General features: G+C 46.9%; 1 protein-coding gene across 50 annotated transcripts in view; it reads right to left on the reverse strand.

Annotated features, from left to right (window-relative positions):
- The window catches only part of SORBS1 (sorbin and SH3 domain containing 1), a 263566-nt gene that overhangs the window by 152845 nt on the left and 88844 nt on the right, over positions 1–21877 (reverse strand). The window contains exon 1 of one of the 50 annotated variants that reach the window (XM_066238986.1): positions 12703–12720. The exons of the other annotated variants lie outside the window; for them this stretch is intronic. The gene's annotated coding sequence lies outside the window, so the exon portion shown is untranslated. Of the gene's footprint in view, positions 1–12702; positions 12721–21877 lie in introns of those variants that run through there. 50 annotated transcript variants of the gene reach the window in all.

The following is a 21877-nucleotide window of genomic DNA, read 5'->3' on the forward strand; positions in this document are numbered from 1 at the left end:
AGACTGACCCCTCTTCGGCTTTAATTTCACTAAAAGCCAAAAATGCTGCTTTGTGTAATTACGTGGTTAAAAATTCCTAATAAAACCATCATTGTCTTTATGTGGAATACCGGCTACTGCAACTACTGTCCTTACTTTTATGGACAAGGAAATTATATTTATCAAAGTAAATATTGGTTTTAACCCTTAACATGAGGTAATAGCTCTTTATCCCCTTTCCTCCAAATTTAGTAATTTCTCCCAAATTTTCTGTTTCATGAATTCACAAATGAAATAATCAATTTTTTTCTTAAATGTAAGTTTTCGTCTTGAGGACATTGAGGAACTAACTTAAAATACTACTTGCAGGCCCTGGCCAGTTGGCTCAGTGGTAGAGCGTCGGCCTGGCATGCAGGAATCCCGGGTTCGATTCCCGGACAAGGCACACAGGAGAAGCGCCCATCTGCTTCTCCACCCCTCCCCCTCTCCTTCCTCTTGGTCTCTCTCTTCCCCTCCCACAGCCAAGGCTCTATTGGAGCAGAGTTTGCCCGGGTGCTGAGGATGGCTCTGTGGCCTCTGCCTCAGGCGCTAGAATGGCTCTGGTTGCAACAGAGTGACGCCCCAGATGGGCAGAGCATCGCCCCCTGGTGGGCGTGCCAGGTGGATCCCTGGTCGGGCGCATGCAGGAGTCTGTCTGACTGCCTCCCCATTTCCAACTTCAGAAAAATACAAAAAAAAATTTATATATACTACTTGCAAAGCTATTCTTAGTCAGTGCTGATGAGCTGGAGAATTTAGAAGAGAGCATGAGCCTGCCCTGTGGTGGCGCAGTGGATAAAGTGTTGACCTGGAATACTAGGGTTGCTGGTTCGAAACCTTAGGCTTGCCCAGTCAAAGCACATGTGAGAAGCAACTACTATAAGTTGATGCCTCCTGTTCTGTTCTTCCCCTGTTTCTCTCTCTCTCTCTCTCTCTCCTCTCTTTCTCTAAATCAAGAAATAAAATCTTTAAAAAAAAGAGAGAGAGAGAATGAGAATTTTAAAACTTATTCTTACATGTGCCCCACAACAAAATTAACTTGGACTCCAGCTTTCACTATAAGTTTGAATTCTCTGGATTTAAAAATATTTCCAATTCAGGTAACAGCTAAATCTTTGACAGGTTCTGCCCCAGATATGTTGACCGAGAAAGTCCGACGGGGCCCTAGAATCTGCCTGCTGGTAAAAATGGTTGAAGGCCACACTTCGAGAAACACTGGCCAACATGAGCAAACTGGAAATGATCATGAATTTGTTGTATGACTTTAAATATAATGTATTATTTAGCAACTGATAGTCTTAGAATTTCATTAAGCAGGGAGGCAGTTTTCGTTTATTCTTTGCAAAATGTTCACAGTGAATAAAACAATGTGCGAATGTCACTCCACTTGCAGGGTCTGCCTGGCCCGCTGCTGCCCCATCTGCACACAGTCTGCCACAGGGCTTACAAATGAGAAATTTACTAAGAGCACACTCCTCTATGAGCACAGATATGTCATAAGTGGGTGTCTGAGAAAGCAAAGAATTTAATCATACCCTACAATAAGGACCAGTTCATATCAAAATCCATAAAGTGACTATCACTCTAAAAAAGGAATATATTTGACATACTTGTTTATGCCACCTAAAGAGCAAATATTATTTTTTTAATTATATAGGCTTTCATTTCTAATAGCCCATTATTATTTTACCCTGCTATATTATTATAAAAGGAAAGTTTTCATTTTGAACCACTCTTTAAGTCCTCAAGGTGTTTCCAATAAATGCAGCCTCATTAATTATTCAGCAACAGAAAATATTTTCTAGCAGTTGGAAACGCAATTAACCCCCCCCAAATTCAAAAGTGGTTGCTATTCAAATATTAAACTCTTTTGTAAAAGAATCCCTTTTCCTTTTTATGTGTTTTGACGCTTTTATTTTATTTTAATTTTTTTTATCTGTTCATTTTAGAGAGGAGAGGGAGAGAGAGAGAGAGAGAGAGAGAGAGAGAGAGAGGAGAGACAGAGAGAGAGAAGGGGGGAGGAGCTGGAAGCATCAACTCCCATATGTGCCTTGACCAGGCAAGCCCAGGGTTTCAAACCGGCAACCTCAGCATTTCCAGGTCGACGCTTTATCCACTGCGCCACCACAGGTCAGGCAAGAATCCCTTTTATATCTCATTTCAAGAGTATAGCTTTTAGATTTAACAGGTTTATTTATTTATTTATTTATTTGTATTTTTCTGAAGCTGGAAACGGGGAAAGACAGTCAGACAAACTCCCGCATGCGCCCGACCGGGATCCACCCGGCACGCCCACCAGGGGCGATGCTCTGCCCACCAGGGGGCGATGCTCTGCTGCAACCAGAGCCACTCTAGCGCCTGGGGCAGAGGCCAAGGAGCCATCCCCAGCACCCGGGCCATCTTTGCTCCAATGGAGCCTTGGCTGCGGGAAGAGAAGAGAGAGACAGAAAGGAAGGAGGGGGGGAGGTGGAGAAGCAAATGGGCGCTTCTCCTATGTGCCCTGGCCGGGAATCAAACCCGGGTCCCCTGCACGCCAGGCCAACGCTCTACCGCTGAGCCAACCGGCCAGGGCCAACAGGTTTTATTTTTTAAAACATGGTTTAAAGTACAAAAGAAATATAAGCACAGAACATCGGGAAATTTAACAAAAGATACCTATAATGCCACTGCCTTGATAACCTCTTAACCCACAGGACAGACCCCACAGACAGCGCCCACTCCCGCTGCTCCTGTCTCTGCCCCGAGTCACTACACACGGGACAGACCCCACAGACAGCGCCCACTCCCGGTGCTCCTGTCTCTGCCCCGGGTCACTACACACGGGACAGACCCCACAGACAGCGCTCACTCCCGCTGCTCCTGTCTCTGCCCCGGGTCACTACACACGGGACAGACCCCACAGACAGCGCTCACTCCCGCTGCTCCTGTCTCTGACCCGGGTCACTACACACGGGACAGACCCCACAGACAGCGCTCACTCCCGGTGCTCCTGTCTCTGCCCCGGGTCACTACACACGGGACAGACCCCACAGACAGCGCTCACTCCCGGTGCTCCTGTCTCTGCCCCGGGTCACTACACACGGGACAGACCCCACAGACAGCGCTCACTCCCGCTGCTCCTGTCTCTGCCCCGGGTCACTACACACGGGACAGACCCCACAGACAGCGCTCACTCCCGCTGCTCCTGTCTCTGCCCCGGGTCACTACACACGGGACAGACCCCACAGAGAGCGCCCACTCCCGGTGCTCCTGTCTCTGATCCAGGTCACTACACACGGGACAGACCCCACAGACAGCGCCCACTCCCGGTGCTCCTGTCTCTGCCCCGGGGTCACTACACACGGGACAGACCCCACAGACAGCGCTCACTCCCGGTGCTCCTGTCTCTGATCCAGGTCACTACACACGGGACAGACCCCACAGACAGCGCTCACTCCCGCTGCTCCTGTCTCTGATCCAGGTCACTACACACGGGACAGACCCCACAGACAGCGCTCACTCCCACTGCTCCTGTCTCTGCCCCGGGTCACTACACACGGGACAGACCCCACAGACAGCGCTCACTCCCGGTGCTCCTGTCTCTGATCCAGGTCACTACACACGGGACAGACCCCACAGACAGCGCTCACTCCCGGTGCTCCTGTCTCTGCCCCGGGTCACTACACACGGGACAGACCCCACAGACAGCGCTCACTCCCGCTGCTCCTGTCTCTGATCCAGGTCACTACACACGGGACAGACCCCACAGACAGCGCTCACTCCCGCTGCTCCTGTCTCTGATCCAGGTCACTACACACGGGACAGACCCCACACACAGCGCTCACTCCCGGTGCTCCTGTCTCTGATCCAGGTCACTACACACGGGACAGACCCCACAGACAGCGCTCACTCCCGGTGCTCCTGTCTCTGATCCAGGTCACTACACACGGGACAGACCCCACAGACAGCGCTCACTCCCGGTGCTCCAGTCTCTGCCCCGGGTCACTACACACGGGACAGACCCCACACACAGCGCTCACTCCCGCTGCTCCTGTCTCTGCCCTGGGTCACTACACACGGGACAGACCCCACAGACAGCGCTCACTCCCGGTGCTCCTGTCTCTAATCCGGGTCACTACACACGGGACAGACCCCACAGACAGCGCTCACTCCCGGTGCTCCTGTCTCTGCCCCGGGTCACTACACACGGGACAGACCCCACAGACAGCGCTCACTCCCGCTGCTCCTGTCTCTGCCCCGGGTCACTACACACGGGACAGACCCCACAGACAGCGCTCACTCCCGCTGCTCCTGTCTCTGCCCCGGGTCACTACACACGGGACAGACCCCACAGACAGCGCTCACTCCCGGTGCTCCTGTCTCTGCCCCGGGTCACTACACACGGGACAGACCCCACAGACAGCGCTCACTCCCGCTGCTCCTGTCTCTGATCCGGGTCACTACACACGGGACAGACCCCACAGACAGCGCTCACTCCCGCTGCTCCTGTCTCTGCCCCGGGTCACTACACACGGGACAGACCCCACAGACAGCGCTCACTCCCGGTGCTCCTGTCTCTAATCCGGGTCACTACACACGGGACAGACCCCACAGACAGCGCTCACCCCCGATGCTCCTGTCTCTGCCCCGGGTCACTACACACGGGACAGACCCCACAGACAGCGCTCACTCCCGCTGCTCCTGTCTCTGCCCCAGGTCACTACACACGGGACAGACCCCACAGACAGCGCTCACTCCCGCTGCTCCTGTCTCTGCCCCAGGTCACTACACACGGGACACAGGACAGACCCCACAGACAGCGCTCACCCCTGGTGCTCCTGTCTCTGATCCAGGTCACTACACACGGGACAGACCCCACAGACAGCCCTCACTCCCGGTGCTCCTGTCTCTGCCCCAGGTCACTACACACGGGACACAGGACAGACCCCACAGACAGCGCTCACCCCTGGTGCTCCTGTCTCTGATCCAGGTAATCACAAAGCAGTTAGGATTGTACCACTCTGCACCATATGAACATTTTATATTTGGGGGCCGGGAGCACACATACTCAAGTTCTGCTACCCATTTATTTTGAAAGACAGCCCACTCCGATTCTTTTCCCCCAGTAGTAAATACAACTATTATTATTATCAAGAGCTTCCCGGGCACTATTCTTAGAATGCTATATATAATATCCCATTTAATCCCAATAGCTGATGATGTATGTACTGTTGCTACCGGTTTAGAAAGGAGGCAATGATTCCACATGACCAGTATGTGTTGGACTTAGGACATAAAATTCGATCTGACCTTAAATCCCAGGCTCTTAACTATTACCTCACTACAAAGATGCATCTTACATTGCATTTCCCTTCATTTCACTCCTTGCTTATTTTGAAAACACCTTTCTACGGCACTCATTATTATGGTGATTAAGAGAATGTGCTCAACAAGCCCTTCAGCGTCTGCTCAGTGCCAGCCCCAGAGACGGACACCATTATTGCCTTTGAGGGACTTACAACCCAAGCCCTGGTGGGTGCTTAAAAGCAAGATAATGGCTTTTTGTTTTTGTTTTGTTTTAATGCCACGGGTGCCTGGACAATGTCCACTGCTGGCTGCCAAGAGAGTGACAGTGAACAGAAGCTTGGACCGAGGCCTGCAAGCAGACACAAGTGGCCGCTTTGGTCCGTGATGACCTTAGGGCTCGTTAAGAACTCCACATTGTTCACTTGGAGCCTTTCAAGGCACAAATTCCAAATCTAGAATTTTCGGATTCTGCAAGTAGAAACACTTAAAAGAGAAATAACAAACATCATGTTTTGAAAAATAAAAATTTTTTTTTAAATCTTTTCATAGTTATACCATTGGGGGTCACCCTACAATTCAAAATATACTGCTCACAAAAATTAGGGGATCAGAAAACATGCAGAGACTCCAGTACTTTCAGCCTTTTGTGTAGTGTATTTTCACCAGTGAAATAAAAGTGGGTTTTGCATCTTATTTGCATAATCAAACAACTTTCTTTGACTTGTTTGCTTTTCTGATGTTCTTGTTTAATAAAAAAATCAAATGCTTCTTTTTTTAATCACTTCGTATTCATTTTGAAATATCCCCTAATTTTTGTGACCAGTATAATTGAGTCCAGCTGTTTACTCCCTTGATGTGACTCTTGCCAACTCAGGTGGCAAAAACATCCCAAGGTCCAGAACATACACGGCTCTTTTTAGCACAGGGGAGCTGGAGGGAGGTTTTTGGCCAAGTTTGGGCTACAATCTTCACAGAGAGGCAATATTCCCCAGGGCCCGGCGAGGCAGTGGCAGGTAATCAAGGTGAGAGAAACAGAAGGAAATGGGTCAGTGCAGGTGGTTCCTGGTCATGGATGTCCCCTTCTCCCTCCATCACTAACTACTGGCAATTCCATGCTTCCCTTTATTTTTATTTTTATTTTTTTTATAGGGACAGAGAGAGAGTCAGATAGAGGGATAGATAGGGACAGACAGACAGGAACGGAGAGAGATGAGAAGCATCAATCATCAGTTTTTCGTTGCGACACCACAGTTGTTCACTGATTGCTTTCTCATATGTGCCTTGACCGCGGGCCTTCAGCAGACTGAGTAACCCCCCGCTCGAGCCAGTGACCTTGGGTACATGCTAGTGAGCTTTTTGCTCAAACCAGATGAACCCGCGCTCAAGCTGGCAACCCTGGGGTCTCGAACCTGGGTCCTTCCGCATCCCAGTCTGACGCTCTATCCACTGCGCCACCACCTGGTCAGGCTCCATGCTTCCCTTTAATGAGAGGTCTGTTGCCTCTCTCTACCCATGCCCTAACCCTTCCCTCAGAGGAATGGCGATTGAGAATAGAAGCTCGAAATCAGGTTATCAGTTCCACCACTTACTAGCTGTGTGGCCTCGGTTTCCTCATCTGTAGAATGGGGTATTCACAGTATTCCTCTCATGTGGCTACTACGAGGCTTGGTTGGAATAACAGAGGTGAAGCACCTAGAAGCACTGGGTACAAAGCCAGGCTTGGTGCAAGTGCCAAATATATGGCAGCTATTGCTCAGGACTTGGGGCACTTGCTGTCCAGTCTACTCTTTGTCCCACGTTTGTGACAGCTTCCACATCATCTCCTCTTCTGTAAACCAGGGATAATTCTCTAAAGGGGTACCGAGCACTTCACTCACGGTGACGTTCTCTCTGCTCTTTGTAGTGATCTATTCTTGCAGAATGATCAATAAATGTTTTTGTTTGGTTGGTTGATTGGTTTATTTAGCTATGATAGCTCTTTTTTTGTGTGTGTGTATTTTTCTGAAGCTGGAAACCGGTAGAGACAGTCAGACAGACTCCTACATGCGCCCGACCGGGATCCACCCGGCACGCCCACCAGGGACGACGCTCTGCCCACCAGGGGGCGATGCTCTGCCCTTCCGGGGCGTCGCTCTGCTGCGACCAGAGCCACTCTAGCGCCTGGGGCAGAGGCCAAGAAGCCATCCCCAGCGCCCGGGCCATATTTGCTCCAATGGAGCCTTGGCTGCGGGAGGGGAAGAGAGAGACAGAGAGGAAGGAGGGGGAGGTGGGGGATGGAGAAGCAAATGGGCACTTCTCCTATGTGCCCTGGCCGGGAATCGAACCCGGGTCCCCCCGCACGCCAGGCCGACGCTCTACCGCTGAGCCAACCGGCCAGAGCGATAGCTCTTTAAAAACTTTCAGAAGTAAAAGACTCTCTTCCACATACTTGGAACCATCTCAATACCTTACACAGTAGGAAGTAAACATTCAAAATCATTGTCAGATTTACTTTGTTATGAAGACCTTAGAATTAATATAGTTTGATCCCTAACTGTACAGATGAGAAAACAGTCCTGAGGAGAAAGGAAAGGGGCTTATGACCGGACAGGAATGAAACAGGACTTTTAACTTCCAATCCAGTGCTGTTTCCCCCAAAGGATGCTGCCCTTAGTCAAGACACTATCAATGGCTTTATCTTTCTAGAGACCAAATGATTAAGGAGAATGTCACACTAATGTCATGTATCAAGGGAAACAAAATTCTTTGCTACAAGTATTCTTTCCAAATTTTCACACGGTGACTTGGATGTAGTAAATAGGCAATTAATATTTTGTTGATTTGATTTTATATAAAAAGTATATGGCCTGACCAGGTGGTGGTACAGTGGATAGAGCGTCGGACTGGAATGCAGAGAACCCAAGTTCAAGACCCCGAGGTTGCCAGCTTGAACGCAGGCTCATCTGGTTTGAGCAAAGCTCACCAGCTTGGACCCAAGGTCACTGGCTTGAGCAAGGGGTCACTCGGTGTGCTGAAGGCCCATGGTCAAGGCACATATGAGAAAGCAATCAATCAACAACTACGGTGTCACAACAAAAAACTGATGATTGATGCTTCTCATCTCTCTTCGTTTCTGTCTGTCTGTCCCTATCTATCCCTCTCTCTGACTCTATCTGTCCCTATAAAAAAATAAAAAATAAAAAATAAAAAGTATATGATGCTAAGAAATATACCCTTACTAAGAAAAATTCTTTTAGATTCTAACTTTCCATATACAAAGAAATAATGGAATGTTCTAAATTATGAAATATACTGGTTGCTACAGACTGAGTGTTCGTGCACCCCAAATTCACATGCTGAAAACACAAGACCCAAGGCGATGGTATTAGAAGTTGGGGGCCTTTGAGAGGTGATTAGGTCATGAAGGCAGAACCCCCCCAAAAGGGATTAGCACCTTTATAAAACAACCCTCAGAGAGACCCCCTCACTCCTTATGCCACGTGAGGACGGAACAGAAAGCCTGCACCCTGGGAGAGGTCCTCACAAGAACACGCTATTACCGCTGCCTTGACCCGGAACTTCCTCGTCTCCAGAACTGTGAGAAATAAACTTCCACTGTGTATAAGCCACCCAGTCTGTGGTATTCTGTTCTAGCAACCTGAAAAGACTAAGACACTGGTTAACTAAAAAACCCAATTTTTGAAGAATGAGAGATACGAAGTGAAATAAACTAGCATCGTTAACATGGTGTATCTTTCGATGGGCCAAAAGGCACCCAGAGAACATGGCTTTGGGCATCGGTGACCACGGTTCTGTGTTGTACCACACATCCCAGACTATTAGGATAGCCCCAAATTCAGATTTTCTCTTTGTACCAATAAATATCTTGAAGTTCTTCCCAAAAGCCAGTTTTTCAGAAACTAGTAACTGAATAAATCAAGTCACTAAGAACTATAAGTAAAAATAAACATAAGATGCAACAGATTAAAAGCCCATAAAGGGAAGGCTCACGGGTTTACCTGAAGGCATACACACATGAAGCAGAACCCAGCGCCTCTACATGTAGATGTGACACGTATTTGTAAAGCCCTCAAGGGAAGCCAATGTGACAGCAGAGACAGCTTGAGCAGCTCCGCAAACTCTATAACCATTATCTTTAATTATCCATTTTCATGAGAGAGAAGCAAATGGCAAAAAGGGTGGATCATCATAGATTTCTTTAAATATTTTTTTTCAGATATATTTTGAAGTCAGAAAACAGTGAATTCAAACTTCCTATACCTTCTGTATTTATCCTATTGAACCATAGCAAATAGCCTTTTTAAAGTTGAAAGTAGTTAAATATTGGAATATCACCTCGTTCAAACTAACACATAGCATTCTGAAAGAACGTGAGCCCGCGGTCATTGAAGACAGCCTCAAACATGATTTCAGGAAAATTCTATTTCACTGTAATTTTTCTTCAATGAGTTTGGGGGAGGGGCACAAAAGCAGGAGGGCTTGGGAGTGAACGGTCGTCTAATTGACTAGCACTCTTCATTTTCTGAGCATTCCTACTCAAGTTTTTCTTGCAGAATAATTTATGAGATGTCTGAGGCGTGTTGTGAAAAAAAAAAATACGTCTGACATTTAAGACTATTTTAAAAGATCTGGTTTGTAAGAGGAGCTGGAGGTGTGGCGGGTTAGGGCCGTGCTCGGGCCTGGGGGGAGAGTTGTTTTTAGCAGTTTGGGGCAGGGACCTGGCGCCGCTTCAGAGCTCCGAGGCCCAGGCCAGCTCCATGCTCCCTGAGGCCCCACTGGGCAAAGAAGGCATCTCTGTGCCTATCTGGGGCCTCAGCACTGTTTCCCTTTAAGGTTCCCTGCTGCCTAAAGAAACATTTGAAATATTTCCGTAAAGGACCGCTGGGTGGAAGCAACAGGAAATAAAGGTCTACTCCAGTGACTCCCTACTAAGAAGGAGGTAGGGGTCGCATCTGAGAATCACAGTTTTCCAAGAGACTTGTTATTTTTACCAGATGTTTTCAAAGGCCGGTCTTGTGCACAAAGTCCTTGAGAGGCGTTTCTGTTTTCTGGAATAAAGAGGACTTAACCATAAGATATGTTCTAATTAAGCACCAAAAGCCAACCCAAATTCAAAATGACATGGGAGAAAGGAACCTCCTTGGAAACATGACTTTTAAATTTTCTTAGGCCATAAGAGAAATGAAGTATTCACCTAAGGCCGTTCCTGGGTTACGAACGAGATAGGTTCTGTAGGTTTGAAAATGTTTAAGTACTTATAGGCACAGAAAGGTAAAAGTAAATACTGTGTTAAGACAAACATCTGTCTAAGTTGCATTTAATAGGTAAGTGGACCTGTTTTAACTTAGATACAAATTCAACTTAGGAACAAACCTATGAAACCCACCTTGTTCCTAACCCAGGGACCATCTGCACTCCGAAACTTCCTAAAAAAAAAGTAAAATCAGTTCTTAGAAAATTCAACCTTTACCATCTCCTAACAAAAATGTTAGGCAAAACAAACTTCACTGGGCCAGTGTGGTCCCAATATAAAAACTGGAGTCAGGCCCTGGCCGGTGGCTCAGTGGATAGAACGTCAGCCCCACGTGTGGATGTTCTGGGTTCAATCCCAGAACAGGGCACACAGGAGATGTGACCATTTGCTTCTCTTCCCCCTTCCCCTTCTCTCTCTCTTCCCCTCTCACAGCCATTGGTTCCATTGGTTCGACCATCAGCCCCAGGTGCTAAGGATAGCTCAGCTGATTCGAGGATCAGTCCTAGACAGGGGTTGCTGGGTAGATCCCGGTCAGGGTGCATGCAGGAGTCGTCTGTCTCTCTATCTTTCCTACCCTCACTTTAAAAAACAACAAACAAACAGAAAAACTGGAGTCAGAGGCACCATCAGATCTCATTATGACCACTTTCCTTTCCCCATTACTTGCCAATCTCCCACTACCAGATCCATCTCCATTTGGCTAAGGCCCCTATGAATAGAGCACCCTTTCTTTCTCCTCCCACAGCCAAGCCTTCCCAAACTTTGCCATATGTCTGGAAAATGTCCCTCCTCCCAGCCCCTGCATGCTGAGCTGCCTCATTCATGCCCTTCAAACGGCTCCCACATCTGCCAAAAATACTTCTGACAATGAGATTAATCCCCACATGGATGGGTGACAGATTTCCATAGCCCCAACACACCTAGACATGGAAACTACATGTTTGCCATCTGTGTCTCTTCCCCATAGTATGTAATCTGCATACTTTTGTTTCTATATTTGTCTAATGTACTACTTTCTCCTGATTGCTCAGAGCAATGTATCTAATGAGCACACGAGCTTGTAGGGAGCAGCGTCTTCAGTCTTGTTGCACGAGAAAGACAGAAGGAAGAGGGCACGTGCTCCGGAAGACCAATGTAGGGACAGCGCGTCTGAGAGCCGGGTGACTTTTGCCTCCATCCGTCCCCTAGCTACTCTCTAAGGGTAACTTGCTTTGCCTCTTGGATTTTCACTTTCCTCTTCCACGAAGCATGAAATAATAACACCTACCTGTGGGGTTCTCATGAGGAATGAACGTGATACCCATAAAACCTTGCGTACGTAGAGGAATTCAAGTCCTGCACCAACCATTGTTGCCTTTCCCAAACCGTGCCTATACCTTCTATAAACAGCTCCTTTATTTAAGTCTCTTAAATGACCTGATTTGAATATGCCATATGTTTCCTGCCAGGACTCGAATGCTTTTAATAAATGACATTTTCCTAAACTTGTCTTCCCCGCCTCTCCCTCAATATACGGTTTTCTATCTAAAAAAAAACAACAACTTTCTACCTAAGAAAAATATAATACTTTATCCTTCACTTACATATTGTCTCAATGTTCAAGTCGTTATTTAAGTCTGGTTTACCCAAAGTATAAATTCTGGCATCATGTCTTCTTGCCCTGCATTTGAGGTTTCAACATCTCACTGAGTCACAGGGCCAAGATCTCAAGGCCCCAAGTCCTCTCTCAGATCCCCTAGGCAGGAATCTCCCAAAACGTGTTCCACAAAACACTGTTACCAAAAAAGTCAGCAGGTACACAGCAGAAAATGTGTTCTAGAATCTAACAAGGTTGCAACATCTTTCCATGCCGACTCTCAGTGACCCCAACAGCATTTCGGGGGTCTCTGAGAAGTCCTACCATAAAGACTCCTGTTGAAATTCACTAACAGAGCATTCTGCTAACTTCTTTGGCCACGGAACCCCTTACCCGTCCCTACCCTTCTAGGGAACCCACTAACATCCTGCAGAACAGAGTTCTACAAAATAGCCCCGCAAGGAGAGAAAAGAAAGAAAAATTCACTCTCCTACAGTCAAGTTAGTAAATGACAAGAGTGGACTTCAAACCAAGCCTCCCAGACCTTCAGAAACCCCGCTGTTCTCACTGTATCCGAGGTGGTCTAAAACTTCATCACGCTGCAGAACTCGGAGTGCCCTTCCTGACGGAGTGGCAGACGCGCATTTCTAACGAGTTCTCAGCAGAAGCCGGGGCTGGGAAGCACAGTTGGGAACATGCACCACTCCCACCTATGATAGTCCAGGGGCGGGACAGTGCCTCGGCCCAAAGAACAAGTCGGAGTGGGGAAGCCAAGGCATAAACACAGGAAGAAGCCCAATGACAACAGGGTTAATAACTAACAGTTCAACACACAGGCTGTTTCTAACTAACAGCCAGTCAAATAGCCCAGGGTCAAAGAACTACACAAACTGGGCAGGGCAACTTGAGCTGCATCTTAAAGGACAGGAAGGTTTGAATAAAAGAAGAGAAGAACTGTGAAGAGCATTCCAAGTGACAACAATGGTTTCTATGATCCAAATATTGGTTTGTAGAATCCCAGCCTGTCATAGCTGGAAGGGCTATGACAGGCTGGGTCTGCAGTCCGTGGAGAACATGCTGGTTCCTACATTTTAATATGGGTGTGACTGCTATTTCAAAAATTCACAGCGAAACGCTTAATGCAAAATAGGGCAGCTCTTCTCCAAATGAGAGATTTGGAGGATCTAGCAAAGGTCTTCCTGCTCCCTTTCCAACTGTCTCTGACTTCCCCTGCTCTCCCTCTCTGCTTAGGTGTCCAGCAGCCCACCTCCAAGACAGAAAGCAAAGGCCAAGCAAAGCTGGCCACTAAGTCTACACACCGCCTGGCTCATGCTTTTCTTGGGAAGTGGTGGGTCAAACAGTCAAAGCAGCCCTGCAAGTGCCATTCTAATGGAGCTTTGATGAAATGAAACCGTTTCTAGGCACTCCTTTCACCCCCAAAAAAACATCTGGGAAAATAATTTTCATGAGCTGGTTTTAGCAAATTTGCTCAAAGCAATAACCAAGAATGAAAACACCGTTCTCTGCGATCACTCCAAGGGCTCCCCTAACTCCCTGCGGCTCCTGATTCCAATCTGACAATGCTGTTGCTAGCCACTGCTTTTCAAAGAAGCAGTAGTGACCTGCCTCTCACTCACTCAAGTGCTGGCATTCATTGAACACTGGTTAACATAAGGCAGGATATAAGTGACAACAAGTGAGACGGAGCTGCCCTCCCAGCTAAGGCAGAGAAAGCACCCTGATAAATCTGAAGACAAATCAGGAATGCAGGGGAGGAGCACTGGAGTTGAAGGTGGAGGTGGTTACTTCCAGGGGACTGGGGTGTGGCCGGAGGAAGTGGGACGGATGGCTCAGGAGCACCTGCTCTGGGCCATGTACTGTTGGGTCCTTCTTGTCATCCTCATAAAGTCCTATGAGGTAGACCTGTGTCTCCATTTACAGATGGGGAACCCCAACGCCCTGGAAGTGTAAGTGACTTGCCCAAGGTCAAAGAACCAGCAACACCAACATGGGGATTTTAGCTCTGGGTTGTATAAATCCAAAAGTGGTGGTCTCTGATGACGTAAGACTTGGGTGACATGAGACCCTATAAACGTCCACCATCAAAGTCAACTAAATCAGGGCAAGTATACTCTCTAATCTTTTCCAATGATTTAACTTACAATTTAAAACATGGTGACATCATTAAATAAATTTGAGTCATACGCAAATACACACACACAGCTATGTGTTTGCCTAAATGTAAAATACTTAAAGTATTATAAAGTTGTAAATTAGTTAAGTATGGCGGGGGGGGGGGGGGAGAATGTGGACCATTTGTTAAAAATTATCACCATGGGGAATACGTCTTTTGCCTCTGAAGGGGTTTGGACACATGTGTACAGTGGCCTAACATACAATCTTCCTTTTTCTCCTCCAGGATGTTACACAAATGCAATAAGGAAGTGGGCAAGGGGAAGGTAAACATGGCATTTCAGCAGATTCAGGTGGGAGATAACCCAAAGACTCAAAAACTATGTTATGGCTTCTACAACCCACTAAGAGTGGTTCAGAACCTTTATCTTAGGACTCAGGAGTTTCCACAGCACACAGAATGATAATACTAGTAAACCCGTATGGATCAGCCCACATGCCCAGCACTGGTCTACAAGCTTTAGTGTTTTTAATCACTGCATCCTACCTATGAGATAAATACTATCTTAGAAATGAGGAAACGGAGGCACAGAGAGATTAAGTAATGGTCAAGACCAGGGAGTTCAACAGTAAATGGAGAAACTAGGATTTAAACCCAGGCCCTTGGGCTCCACAGCCCGCTCTCAGACCCACTGAGATGGAGCGCCTACCCTAGGGCAGATGTGCAAGATTATCATTCTACCATGATTCTGGTGGCAAACTTTTAGAATGGCTTAAATACCGTTCATAGACAATTGTTTGTGTTGTGACATATCTACTTAATGAAAATACCCAAAACTATGAGAGGTCACAGGTAGCCTGAAATGTAAGATGGAATGATTTCTAAGATCATGGTTAAATAGAAATGCCAAGTGTACAATTCTGTGAAGAGTAGGACACCATTCGTGTGAAGAAAACATAGATGCACACATATTTATAAACTCAGAGAAAATCTCCAGAATAGCATATAAGAAACTGGTGCCCAGAACTGCTTTTGAAGAGAGAACTAGGCATCTGGATATGGAAGAGACGGAAGGTTTCCTTTTCTCTACAAACATTTCTCTAACTTTTGAATTCTAAACATGGTCATGGATCACCTATTTATTCAAATAAATTTTTAAAAAATTATTTGAAGAAGATCAGGCCCTGGCCGGTTGGCTCAGCGGTAGAGCGTCGGCCTGGCGTGCAGGGGACCCGGGTTCGATTCCCAGCCAGGGCACACAGGAGAAGCGCCCATTTGCTTCTCCACCCCACCCCTCTCCTTCCTCTCTGTCTCTCTCTTCCCCGCCCGCAGCCAAGGCTCCATTGGAGCAAAGATGGCCTGGACGCTGGGGATGGCTCCTTGGCCTCTGCCCCAGGCATTAGAGTGGCTCTGGTCACGGCAGAGCGACGCCCCGGAGGGGCAGAGCATCGCCCCCTGGTGGGCAGAGCGTCGCCCCTGGTGGGCGTGCTGGGTGGATCCCGGTCCGGCACATGCGGGAGTCTGTCTGACTGTCTCTCCCCGTTTCTAGCTGCAGAAAAATACAAAAAAAAAAAAAAATTATTTGAAGAAGATCAATGGTTTGCTTTCCGGCCTAATCCACTGCAGGGGGGATGACAGGAGCAGACGTGACTAGAGCAGTTGCCCTCTGACAATGCTCTGTTCATTCCACAGATGTGAATAATTTCCTGCGATTTTTCATAATAGAGATTCTGAAAGGCTTTAGAACCCGAGAAATTCCTAAAATAAAATAAAATAAAATAAAATAAAATAAAATAACGATGGCAGGTAATGACCCAGCACAACCACTGTGGGGCTAAAATAGAAACGGGTATGTCACCTCCATGCCACTAAAGAAACGGAATCTCTCATGTCCTACAAAACATGCAAGGCATCTTGCCTTGCCAAATTTAAACAGGGACATTATTTTTGAGTTACTATAATTAGTTCCCATTTGTCTATGAATCAGCCTTTATGAGGCAATAGCATCTAAGCCCTATCAGATGAAACCCAAGGCGACATCATCTGTTTATTATTCTGAAAAGAAAGCGAGGGTGCCAAGTTTCCTGCAACACCCAATTCAAACACTGAAATTTGGAGGACAGAATGTCCTGTTGTCCCGTTTGAAGATAGGAATATATTTTCATGTAATACATCAATCCCAGGTTCAGCTGGCAACAGGAAGGAATTGAATTCCAGAGCTCCAAAATAGGACATAAGTACTAAAGCACCTTTCATGGCTCCTATAGGATGTTTACATTTTAACCCCTTATGTTTGCAGCATTTTTAAGAAGTGCTCATGTTTGGGAACAAACACCAAACACTTTAATCTAAAGATACCTGTCTAAGTGATAAGAGACTGGCAAATACAAGTGTTGTTATTTTCAGAGTCCCTGATACAATGCTTTCATAAGTAAATTTCTCACGAGGAATGGAAAATTTCAACAACAGATATAAAGGCAAGGGGAGAGGGAGGATTCCTATTTAGGCTGCAATGAAACAGCTCCTTGAAGGTGTTCTGGAATCAGGTAAATAAATACAGTAGAATCTTGCGGTTTCCAAAGGGACTCCAGCCAGAGGGCAGGCAACATGAACTCGGGCAGTCAGAATCTGGAAGAGGGCTAAACCTGGCAACCTTCAGAAGTCCCAGAGACCCAACGGGAGGGAACAAGCTCAACGCCGTAACTCACAGAGGACATCAGTTAGCATCAGGCCCAGCGATCGGAGCCCATTCCAGTGAGGGTGTGGGTGCAGAAGAGGGAGATCCACTCTTCACTTGCCTTGGATTTACTTGCCTCTAGATTTATTATGTCAAAGCCTTAATATTTTCACTCACACCCATGTGGCCTTAATCAATGTGAGCCGGTGCACCTGTATCTTCTTTTACAGCAAATAGCTGGGTTCAGGTCGCAGTTTCTATCTTTTCCAGCCAGCTTCCCTCCAGTAAACCATTTTAAAACATCAGAATCTCACTTTTATCCTCAAATGTAAATAATAACAAAAATAGGGGATAAGAGTACGACTTGTCTGTCTAACCTCACAGGAATTCTAGAATCAAAATGAAATAATTAATAATGGTTTTATGGTTCTTAAAATTCAGCAAACAATTATATAACACTGCATGCGAGGCATGAGGTAGCATGCAATTCTTACTTTTAACAACTCTCTGATATAAGTGCTATTATTATCCCTGTCTCACTGGTAAGAAAACTAAGTCCCGGAGAGGTTCAATAACTTTGTCAAGGTTACATAACTAGGAAGTGGGATCTGAACTTCAGCAGTCTGACTCCAGAGCAGGCACAACTAGAGAGCATAATATGTAGCCTCTCATCATCATAATTATTATGAGTACCTTCATATTATTGTAATCCCACTTCCACAAATGAAGAAAATGAGGCTCAGAGGTTGTCACAAACCAAGATCATAAGCAAGCAGAGAGCAAAAATCTGAAACCTAACCATGTGACTCCAGACCCTGTCCTCTTAACCACAAAGTTAACAAACTTCGGTCCACAAATATTTATTCTGCTCCTACTATGCTCTAAAACACTGCTTTTAAAAAAAGTTAGGCGGTGGTGGTGACAGGAGCTGAAATGCTTTCCTGTCAATTCAAGGCTAAACCAGCCCCCCCACACCCCCCAAGGCAAAGCCTGGAGCCATGCACACAGTTATCCCGGTGACCTGGGACAACTGATGCCAACAGGGATGATGACAGAAATAGTTTAAACGTTAGGATATAGTTTCAAAGGGGAATGAAACTGCTCAATTTGAAGGGTGAAAAAAGCCCCTCAGGGCAGAATGCCAACAGTTTTTAAAACAATGTGAACAGGTGTGGTCTAGTTAGGTACATTGTTAATTCCTAGCGAACTTTCAACTCCTCAGGTAGGGTGATCAACTCATCCCGCTTCTCCCTGGACTTTCCTGGTGGTCTCCTGTCCCCCACAAGCCCCGCGGGCGGCCACCCTAGAGGTCAGGTATTAGGTTCCAAACTCTCGCCACCGCGCCCCTCCCTGCCGCCCACCCGCCGCCTGGTTCTAGCTTAGTGCCCGGCAAATAGGTGCTCAGTATGTTTTAGTGGATTAGACAAATGGAAGAAGTATTTCATTATTTCCAAAGTCCCCACTCCCATTCTCCAAGGGTTGCCAAGCAGCAGTCCCTGCACTGCTGAAATGACTATGTGAAAATCATTTTAATTAGCACTTTTATTGTTCATATGCAAATGTACGTTCCTAAAGTGGGTCCTTTAAAAATCTTTCCCTAAATCAACAACATCCCTCACTGAGATTTTTTCTTAGTAAATCCTTCTCCATAGACAATAAAGAGAGAAATTTCATAATGATCCTAAATCTGTCACAATGAAGTGAAGATGCTTTTCTTCACAGGAATGACGGGACTAAAGTGAGGAACTGCGAGGCACTTCCAGGGGCCAGGACAGAGCTGCGCCTTGACCGACTCATCCCGAAACAGGACGGGCCACTCTAAGAGAGGGCGCTCTCCCAATACCGACTTCTGCAGAAAAGCGAGGCACCCCACCGTCTGGGTCCCTCTGGCTCATACATTCCCGTCATCACAAGCAAGACGGTCCATCCTCCCCCTCTTCCCTGTTCCCCAAACGTCCAGCTTCCAGCCCAGGCAGTGCGTTCTCCCCGCTGGCCCGTCCCGGGCTGTTTCCTTCCTTTGGTGCTCTGACCTGGGGCTGGGTGGCCTTGGTCCTGTGCCTCAGCTCAGGGAGAGGCCCAGATGCTGAGGATTCAACCCTGGCGAAGGTACTGGTGGTCCCAGACCAGCCCTGCCCTGCCCTGGGTGGGAGTTCTGAAGGAATGGTCTCTTGGGAAGTTGGGGTAGGAATAATGTAAGATGGGAATAAAAGTTATAGGAGGCCCTGGCTGGTTGGCTCAGCGGTAGAGCGTCGGCCTGGCATGCGGGGGACCCGGGTTCAATTCCCGGCCAGGGCACATAGGAGAAGCGCCCATTTGCTTCTCCACCCCCCACTCCCCCCCCCCCCTCCTTCCTCTCTGTCTCTCTCTTCTCCTCCCGCAGCCAAGGCTCCATTGGAGCAAAGATGGCCCAGGCGCTGGGGATGGCTCCTTGGCCTCTGCCCCAGGCGCTGGAGTGGCTCTGGTTGCGGCAGAGCAATGCCCCAGAGGGGCAGAGCATCGCCCCCTGGTGGGCAGAGCGTTGCCCCTGGTGGGCGTGCCGGGTGGATCCCGGTCGGGCGCATGCGGGAGTCTGTCTGTCTCTCCCTGTTTCCAGCTTCAGAAAAATACAAAAGAAAAAAAAAGTTATGGGCAGTTGGCAGGGCTGAATCTTGTCCTGAGTCACTAACTCAGTCCCGTCTGGTTGTGCCAGACAGCCCAGAGAGCCTGTCACAGCTTAAAATTACAGAACACGGTGACAAGGGGCGTTCTCGGAAGGGCAGACAGGCAGCAGAGGTTACTGAGCTTGGAGAAAAACCCCTGTGGTCCCAAAAGGGTGGTGAGGACAGGAGCCAGGAGAGCCCCTAGAGGTCCTTGAAATGGCTGTGAAGCATTCCTAGCATGGACTGCTCTGTCTGCATGTCTGGGCCACATGGGGGAGGAAACAGTCAAAGCTGAACAGAGGACAGTCAAAGTTATCAGTCAGAAGAGAGTCCGAAAGGCTAATTTCTGGGATGAGTTAAAACATGTGAGCAATGTGAATAATCATCAGGAGTAGGAAGGTTTGGGGTGTTTGGGTTTTTTTTAAGCTATGATCAGAGCAAAAAAAAAAAAGAAAAAGGAAAGCGAAGAAGTAATAGGTCTGCGTGGGGAGGTGTAGTGTTATAGCCGTGGAGACAGAGAAAAGGCTCCTGCCTGCTAGGCTGTGTCTTCCTCCTCCATCTGAGAGCTCGTCCTCCATCCTGGAAAAGGCAACTCTGGCGAGAGGTGACTGAAGCAGAAGACAGGTGTGGAGCTGGAAGGAGAGCAGCTACTGAGTCGAGTCAGGTTTTCTGACTCACAGGAATCCATCGCACATAGCAATGGACTAGCAGGTGAAGCCTCCAGAAAGGAGCGGTGCTGAAAGATGAGGAAGGAAGTTTCTGGAGGTATACACCAAGAAGCCTGGCGTCAATGTCCAGGAAAATTCTAGCCTGGGGTATTAAATAAATGAATACCTAAGGAAAAATGTGGTGATCATCAAGAACTGAAGAAACAGGTTCACTGAAAATATAAGGTCTACCGGAAAGTTCTGTCCGTTTCTATCACAAGTTTCGACACGTAAGCATATGTTATTTGGTGCATGTGTGCCTCTCTATTTTTATCACTTAATGTATACATACTGACGTAGCAAATTAACTAAAACAAAGTTGATTCACGTTAGTCTTATGTGTGAAGCGATAGTGTACCCATGGCTACTGATAAAGTTCATTTGCGCCACTATAATTTTTACGAATTTCAACAAGGAAGAAATGCTACAGAAGCACGTCTGTCGCATCCACCATATTCCCCGGACTTAGCACCCTCCGACTACCACTTGTTTTTGTCCTTACAAAATTTTTTGAAGGGCAAAAAATTCAAAAATGAAGAAGATATCAAACAAGCACTGGTTCAATTTTTCACATCAAAAGATAAAACATTTTTCAAAAATGGGATATACAAATTGCCCTCATGCTAGCAAGAAATCATTACTAATAATGGCAATTATATTATTTAATAAAGTTTATTGACGGTCAGAAAAATTTATATTTTGTTTTATTCCAAAAACAGACAGAACTTTCCGGTAGATCTTATATGTACCAAATTAACCAATTCCTTTTTTAAACTTAGATCTATTAGATCAATAGTTCCGATGACTGTAATTTCGGTTGAGCCAGGCGTTAACAAAGAGTCCCGTGATATTCTTACCAATATGATGAAAGAAACACAAGCAAGAGGTGGATTTATATAGAGATCACTGAACCACCAGACCACAGGCATGTGGATTCAGCCCTATCCTGGTACTTTCCGTTCAAGCACTCGTGTCTAGATGGGACACAAACGAGAGGTACATCTACCTTATTATATGACCGAAGCTGGATTTTAAAAGTTATTCACAGGATGTAATATGAATCAAATCTAAAGATTCAATGTAAGATGGGCATGTGTGAAGACTACTTGTTTCTAGGAGAAGCTGAGGAAAGGTAGTAGTACTTTGCTTGACCACATGTTCCACACGAACCAAGAGCCTGAAGTGGTTGCTGAAGAGTAACCCTCAGTTATATTAGGGTCCTTGAGAGGATCCTTAGAGAACTTCAGGGGGGAACCCCACTATAGCTGTAGGATGTCAGCAGAACCTCTGCTAATGCTCTCACTCATGGCACCACACGGAAAAACTACACACCTGGAGGAGAACTCGGGGTGGGGGCTAAAGAGAGACCACCTCTTAGGACACACCTTCAGGTCCCAGCCCAGAAGTGTGATGGCTGACACTCTAAAAACGCCTTCTGCTTGATACTGCAGTCCATGCTGTTTGTCTCCAGACTGTCCCACTCAAAACTAACCAGAAAAAGACCACTGCCAGCGGGGATGGGTCAGGGATGTGCCATGTCAGGAGTATTTTAAATTTGGTGACATCCTTCTCACCCAGTGACCTGT

This window comes from Saccopteryx bilineata, chromosome 7, assembly GCF_036850765.1.
Source record: "Saccopteryx bilineata isolate mSacBil1 chromosome 7, mSacBil1_pri_phased_curated, whole genome shotgun sequence".
Classification (NCBI taxonomy): Eukaryota; Metazoa; Chordata; class Mammalia; order Chiroptera; family Emballonuridae; genus Saccopteryx; species Saccopteryx bilineata.